We start from the raw sequence: 7,730 nt of genomic DNA on the forward strand, positions 1-7,730 counted from the left end.
CTTTTCCTTAGGTTCACTTCCCTCAGTTGATTTTTTAGGGTTTTGGTTTTCCATCCTTGGATCAGACGGTCCTTCCACTTCCGTTCCACTTCTTAATATGATTGCATGAGCGTGGCTTCTCGGGTTAGGTTGGGGTTGTCCAGGGAATGTACCAGTTGGGGCAGCAGTAGGCGCTTGTTGTTGGGCTACTTGTGATATTTGTGTTTCCAGCATTTTGTTATGGGTAGCCAGGGCATCTACTTTGCTTGCTAGTTGTTTAAGTTGTTCGCCAGTGTGTACATTCTGGTTTAAGAAATCTTTATTGGTTTGTTGTTGGGAAGCTATAAAGTTTTCCATCATGATTTCCAAGTTGGATTTCCTAGGGGCGTTATTGTTAGGCATGGATGGGTTCGGTTTCTGATATCCTGGAGGTATAGTTGGGGCTTGATTTGGAGATTGTCCAGGTGCGTACAAAGCATTATTACTCTTGTATGAAAAGTTTGGATGGTTCTTCCAATTTGAGTTATAGGTGTGCGAGTAGGGGCTTCCTTGAGCATAGTTCACTTGCTCTGCTTAGATTCCTGTCAAGAGTTGACAATCCGTAGGAGTGTGACCTTGGATTCCACAGACCTCGCAATTCTGAGTTATAGCAACCACGGCGGCTGGAGGTGATACATTTAAACTTTCAATTTTCTGGACCAAAGCATCCACTTTTGCATTGACGTGATCAAGGTTACTTATCTCGTACATGCCAGTTTTCGTTTGAGGTTTTTCCACCATTATTCGTTCGGTTCCCCACTGATAGTGGTTTTGGGCCATACTCTCGATAAGCTGGTAAGCATCAGCATAAGGTTTGTTCATTAGTGCACCACCTGCAGCGGCGTCTATTGTTAACCTTGTGTTGTACAAGAGACCATTATAAAATGTGTGAATTACTAACCAGTCTTCCAAACCATGGTGTGGGCAAAGTCTCATCATGTCTTTGTATCTTTCCCATGCTTCGAAAAGAGACTCGTTGTCTTTCTGTTTAAATCCGTTTATCTGGGCTCTTAACATAGCTGTTTTGCTTGGCGGAAAGTATCGGGCAAGAAAAACTTTCTTCAACTCGTTCCATGTGGTGACAGAGTTGGAAGGGAGAGACTGAAGCCATCTTCTAGCGCTATCTCTTAATGAGAAAGGAAAAAGACGAAGTCGAATTGCCTCTGAAGTGACACCATTAGCTTTAACAGTATCAGCGTATTGGACAAATACGGATAAATGAAGGTTTGGATCCTCGGTAGGATTTCCAGAGAATTGGTTCTGTTGCACAGCCTGCAACAGCGAAGGTTTAAGTTCGAAGTTGTTTGCTTCGATTGCGGGTGGAGCAATACTTGAATGCAGTTCATCTTGCGATGGGGCGGCGTAATCTCTAAGAGCACGAGCTGGTTCTGCCATCTCGGGTATCGAAGGAAAAATGTTTTTGAAATCAGGAAGTTCTACAGGAGGGAGATTGTTTGCAGCACGATATTCCCGAATTCGTCTTAGGACTCGGAGATATAGTTCGATATCGTTGATTCGTAAATAGAGCGGTTCGCCTTATGAGCGAGTGCGTGGCATACAAATCAACGAAAGAAAGAATAGAAGAAAAAGAAACCTTAGTCTCTACAGCGTAACGAAAGAGTTACGATATCGATTAAATAAAAGTTCCCCGGCAACGGCGCCAAAAACTTGATCGCTTGACTTTGTGAGTCGAGAATGGGGTACAAACTGCAAGTGCACAGTTCTATCGCGTAGTTTTAAAAGATATCGATCCCACAGGGACTTATGAATCGATATACCGTTATCTAAGGTTACTTCGTAAAGCTAAGGTGGATAATGTTTGATTGTTTGGGGGAAAAGCTAAAAACTAAACTAGGATCTAGATTAAATATTAATAAGCGGATATCGGTATGTAGTTCGTCGTAATTAGGGAATCAATTCTTTGTCGGTTTCCTGGTTTTAAAATAAATCTTTTCAGTTGACTTTATTGATTAAAAGTTTTATCTCAAACTCTCGCTCTGTTGAATAAACCGTGATTTTATGTTAATGTAGCTGTCACTTATAATTAAGTCAAAAACCATTTTTTGAAAGCAATAAAGTCCGTAGAAACTCTTTTTAAGAAAACACTGACCGTTTAAACACCCTTATCTCAAACTCTCGCTCTGTTGACTTAGGTTATATAATTAAATTCGAATGCTTAACTCTCGTTCTCACATTCTATCTTTAAAAATACTTTTTGGAAAAGATCAGAATTTAATTAACTCTAAAACTTGCTCTCGCCCTGATCTAGAATTAATGTCTAATTTACACTGTCCAGTTAAAACCTCAAACTCTCGCTCTATTGATTTTAACTTCTTTATGTCTTTTACTTTCGTAAAAACCTTTGTTATTAACCCTGTAAATTGAGACCGTAAAAAGAGTGATTTGATTTTAAATTTAATTAAACCGACTTAGTTTTGATTCCTTATTCCGCTTACTTTACATACCGATATCTAAGCGAATTAGCCAGACATGCTAAACAAACTTAAATACTTATCATGCATAAACAGACTCATCCCAGGCAAATAATATAAATAAATAATAAAATAAAGCATTAAATAATAATTAAAGAACCTGAATGAGTTAAACAATAGTCTTGAACACTCCACCACAAGCCGGTAGGATTTGTTCTTGGATTCTTCAATTAAACAACAAATTAAAACGAAGGAAATAAAAACTGGATTCTAACGTAAGGTTAGATCCGATAAAAAGGTACACAATAGTTTCCGGTGTAGAAACTATTGTGCGAAAAGAATTAACTAAATGCTAAAAAGGAAATAGAAATTGCAAGGGAAATAGTGTAAAACTCGTAAAAGCAATGCTTTAAAAATAATGCTTAAGTTGCTGGAAGAGAAAAAGGCAAAAGCGAAAACGACAAAAGGAAAAATATGGAAAAAGCGTGGACCCCTTTTGGGTTTGGAAAGTGGCTATTTATATTGGTGCCTTGAGTAACTGCTTCCGCTTCCAAAGGTCTTCAACGTGCAAAGTACTTAGGCGTGGATATCGGCTTCAACTCTCCCTCAACGTCTCTGAAGCGTTCCTTGTGCCAAAAATGTAGGGGACTGGTGTGACGCTCGTCACACCATGTGTGACGTTCGTCACAGGAGTGTGCAAGGCGTGACGCTCGTCACAGCCTCTGTGACGTCCGTCACAGGCACAACACCTGTGTTTTTGTACTTTGGGCTGGGCTTTGATATTTGGTTCATTTTCTCTCCTTTTTGCACCTCCGTTTCTTCCATTTTTACTTGTGCTTCAAAATAAGCCACCTGAGACAAATAGGAAGAAAATACCGCGTAATATCTAATAAAATGAAGTGAACTGAAATAAATAATGATAAAATTTAATTGAATTAAGTCCTAAAATATGATATAGTTTCATGTTATCAGTTTCTCTGATTACTGAAATTCCCAAGGGTAGGCTCCAAAGTTAATAGGTTCCCAGAGTCATCGATTCTTATTGAGAGCGTCACTGCCGTGACGAAGACTCGTCGGACAGTAATACCCCTAAGATAATCTCATCTTAGGCGAGGTCTTCGTATTGTCCCAACAAGGAAGGCTCCATGGGGATTCTACTACGCGATTCTCGAGTCCAAGGTTCTAACAAGGTTCTCAGAGTCATAGATCGAGGTTGGAAATATTACTGTAAGAGAATAAAACGTCCAAGGGATCTCATCTGATTGGGGTTTTCGTATTAACCCAACAAGTCTGAAACTTCATAGGTTAATACTACATAACCGCCGGATAGAGTGGGTTAAAAGGTCCATAGAGTCATTGATCCAACTTGAAACACCATCGCCGTGACGATGACTCGTCGGGCAACAATATCTCAAGAGAATCTCCTCTAGGTGGGGTCTTCGTATCTTACCAACAAGGAAGACTCCTTGTGGGCGTCCACTATGCAACCACCAACTTAATCTTATAGTTTTTCTCATACTCGGGTAGAGAGCCTATCTCACAAAGTACCAATAGTCAGAGAACCCCAATAGTATCATAAGCAATAAACCACATCAATAATTACACAGGATAATAACAATAGAATAAAGATAACAAACAAACAAACAAGATTAACACTCAATACATAAATTGAACTAAGTTAGGCTTCACTCTCTCTTGCTTGGAGCATGGGTCCCCAGCAGAGTCGTCAGTCTGTCGCACCTCGAAAAATGCGATCCCTCGCGATGGACGCGGAAAAATGTTAGTTCGAACAGAGTCGCCACCGAACTTTATTCATTCCAATGAATGAATAGGAAAATATCGATAAAACCTTTAAGAAAATAGAATAATGGTCGTCGCAATCATATTCGGGTTCGGGAGTGGATTAAGCAAGAGGAAGGTATTAGCACCCCTTACGCCCGTTGTACTCAACGGGAACCTTTTAGTTCAATTTTGCGATTTAAGTGTTAACTTATGTTGTTTGTTTTCTTCGGGTTATTAGAGTTGATAATAGATATGGATGAAGACCTCAGAAGGGAGAAAAGGAAGGTTTTTTATTAGTGTGCTCGCGAAGATACAACAATCTCCTGCCTACGTATCCTTATGGTGCAATAAGGAAATCAGAGCATTCGTAGTTCGGGAAACTACGATTAGTTGATGTGTTTTGTTTGATGAACGACTGTGTAGATCGGCATTCTAAAGGCTAAACGTTGGCTTGTCTACTCTGGGTGGAGGCTCTAGCACTAGTTTGTTGCGCGCATTAGAAAGGATTAACAGTGTTCTTTTTGAAAGAAGGGTTTTGGTTACGCGGGGGGTGACGAGTTGATTTAGTATGTTTGATGTTTTGTTTGATTGGTTTCGATCGCATGAGGGCGAGAAAAGATAGTTTTGATGTGTCGAGATATTTTGGGTTGGATTACGATTACTCGGATAGTCGAGTAAGACAACTCGTATCCTAATAACCGGGAAAGGGATAGAAGACTCTAGACCGCTTTCTTTTTCATCCTTAATTGTAAAAGGATTTTAATGATGATTAAGGTATTTTGAATGGATGACGAATACTCGGATAACCGAGTAAGACAACTCGTATCCTAATAATCGGGAAAAGGAATAGAAGACTCTAGACCACTTTCTGTTTCATCTGAGTAATTATGAAAATAAGGTTGTATATGGTTAACGTTTTTTAGAATAAACGACAAGTGCTCGAATGGCTAAGTAAGACAACTTATATCCAAGCATTTGAGAAGAGGAACTGAAAACTCAAGACCATCTCCCTTTTCGTATAGTTTTGATGAAGATGGTTGATTTAATCGTGTTTGGAAGTTTGTAGAGAAACGATAATTATTTGACTGGCCAAGTAAGAGAACTTGTATTCAAATAATCGAGGAGAAAAATTGAAAACTCAAAGTCATCTCCCTTTTTATTTCTTATTACGAAAATAATTTACTTTGATTGTGCTTAGGTGGATAGAAATGACGACTACTTGACTAACCGAGTAAGAGAACTCGTATTTAAATAATCGAAGAGAGGAATTGAAAACTCAAAGTCATCCCCCTTTTCATTTCCAAATGAAATGGTATTTGATTGTGATTGGGTATTTTAATTTGATTTGGATAAAAATACTCGACATTTGATCGAGATTTTAATTTGGTGTTTATGAATGAAGTGAATTTTATTTAGTGAATCGATCATCTAATAGATCAATTAACGATCGACTAGGTATCATTGTAAGAAAGCCCAAGAATAAGCTATGTGAGGCTGATGGCGATGCTAAAAGCGATCGACTTACAAGGGTGTTTCAAAATGGAAATGGGCTTGGCGTTAAATCAAGAATTATGGTTTGTGTTTTTAAAATTGGTTTAGATTGATGATGAAATCGAATGAAATTGAATTTCTTATTATGAAAATGTGGTGGGAAAGAAATCGATCAACCTTTAATTATTAATTTATCAGAATTTGGTTAAGTCGATTAATTGAATTAATTAAGATTAATTATCAAAATTATTTAATTATCCCCAAATAATTAAGTTAATTAAAATTAATTAATTAAAATGAATTAATCAAACAAAGTTCAATTAATCCAAAATAAATGAAAATATTGATTTACTTAATGGAACCAATATGCTCAAAACCAGTTTGTACGTGATGGCCATATGATTAAGGTCATACGCAAAATCATAACGCGGTGAAAATGTACAATTAATTTATTGAAGTTTGGCAGTATACCGGCATGAAATTGCTGGATCCAGGGACTTTATCCGAGTTTATCACAACGAAAATTAAACAAAACCCCAATATTATATTTACATATTTTCACATTTATTTCAACACCTAAGAGATACAGTTAGTAAAACGAAGGGTGTATAAAATAAGCAAAAGTGAACCTGTTTTTCCAACAATCAAATGACCCAAATTAAAATTCTTTAAACCTCTAAATATATTAATATTAATAACGCATAAATGAATAAAAAAGAAAAGAAAAAAAACACAGTAACGCCCGGTAAAGAATAAAAAACGGCCTTGGCTTTTCAAAGGTGTACCAAAAGATTTTAATAAAACACCATTTTCTCTTTTCCTTTGGACTCTCATTAAAATGGGGCGGTTAAACCAAAGCAAACAACAGCAGCAGATTTATCAAATATACTCACCACATTACAAGCTAACACAATAGTATGAACCTCCAAAAGAAATAAAATCCAATGGCAATACATAATAATATTTGACATTTTAAAACCATGTTATCATAACTAAGCCAAGCTTAAAAGTGAGGGTGACTATTCTAAGTAGCAATGTTGAGAGTTTGAAACAAGTGAGGAAGAAAGTTAACACCATAAAAAGATAAAATACAGTGTTCAACAATTTGGTATTGACCTCTGAATTACAACCAGCGAATCCAACACAAGCACGACGCAAAGGAAACACAACTAATAATCACACTACATGCATCAATACCAACAATTAAGCCACACATCGATTAATAGCAATAATAATTAACAAAATATGAAACAAAAATTGACGAAATCAAAGTCGAAGTGCTCGACAATCAAACTGCAACCCACAAGTTTGAACCAATGAAGATAGATGCATCTTAAGCTAAGGCACACAACAAGTCAAATAATATCAAAAGAAAAAACCGAGGAATAATCGAAACACCACTTGAACCTTGATGAATAACATTGATTTCATGGTAGAATGATTGCCTTGCGTATAAACGAATCCGAGCTATTCCAAGGGTGATTTGAGCTTGTTAAAATGTTGCAGAATCTTGCATTGTTACTGAATTCGTTGATGTCAATGATGGCGTGGCGGTTTTGTCGATGTTGTTTGTTGGACCTGTGGCGTAAGGAAAGTGAGGATCATAAAGAGGCGCGCCGGTGAGCGTTATTGTTGTCGGAGATCTCGTCACCGTGGTGCTTTGTCGGTGATAAGGAGGTTTAAGAAAGGGCGTCGAGGGTGACGACGTCTTTGTGGTGTTGGCGTGACTGCAGGTCAGGAATGATTTGTCAGGGCTTGTCACGGTGAGGTGTGGTGGAAGAGGATAATTGAGAGTGAGTGGTTAACGGTGCAAACAGAAGCGGTGATGGCTTGTTGCTGTCAGACGACGGACGGAGGGTATGGTGGAAAACGGTGTTTCGCGACGGCAGTGGATGAAGAAATCGAAAGAGGTGAGATGTTGCGAGGTGTAGGAAGGAGAGGAACGGTGTTGGTTCTGCGGCGGAAGGAAAGGTGTTGTGGCGGATTTGTGAAGGTGACGATGGTTGT

General features: G+C 38.1%; 1 pseudogene; it reads left to right on the plus strand.

Annotated features, from left to right (window-relative positions):
- Positions 1-928: 928 nt before the first annotated feature.
- LOC127099106 (uncharacterized) lies at positions 929-1,028 on the plus strand (annotated as a pseudogene).
- Positions 1,029-7,730: the final 6,702 nt, after the last annotated feature.

The sequence above is a fragment of the Lathyrus oleraceus genome, chromosome 6 (genome assembly GCF_024323335.1).
Source record: "Lathyrus oleraceus cultivar Zhongwan6 chromosome 6, CAAS_Psat_ZW6_1.0, whole genome shotgun sequence".
Lineage (NCBI taxonomy): Eukaryota > Viridiplantae > Streptophyta > Magnoliopsida > Fabales > Fabaceae > Lathyrus > Lathyrus oleraceus.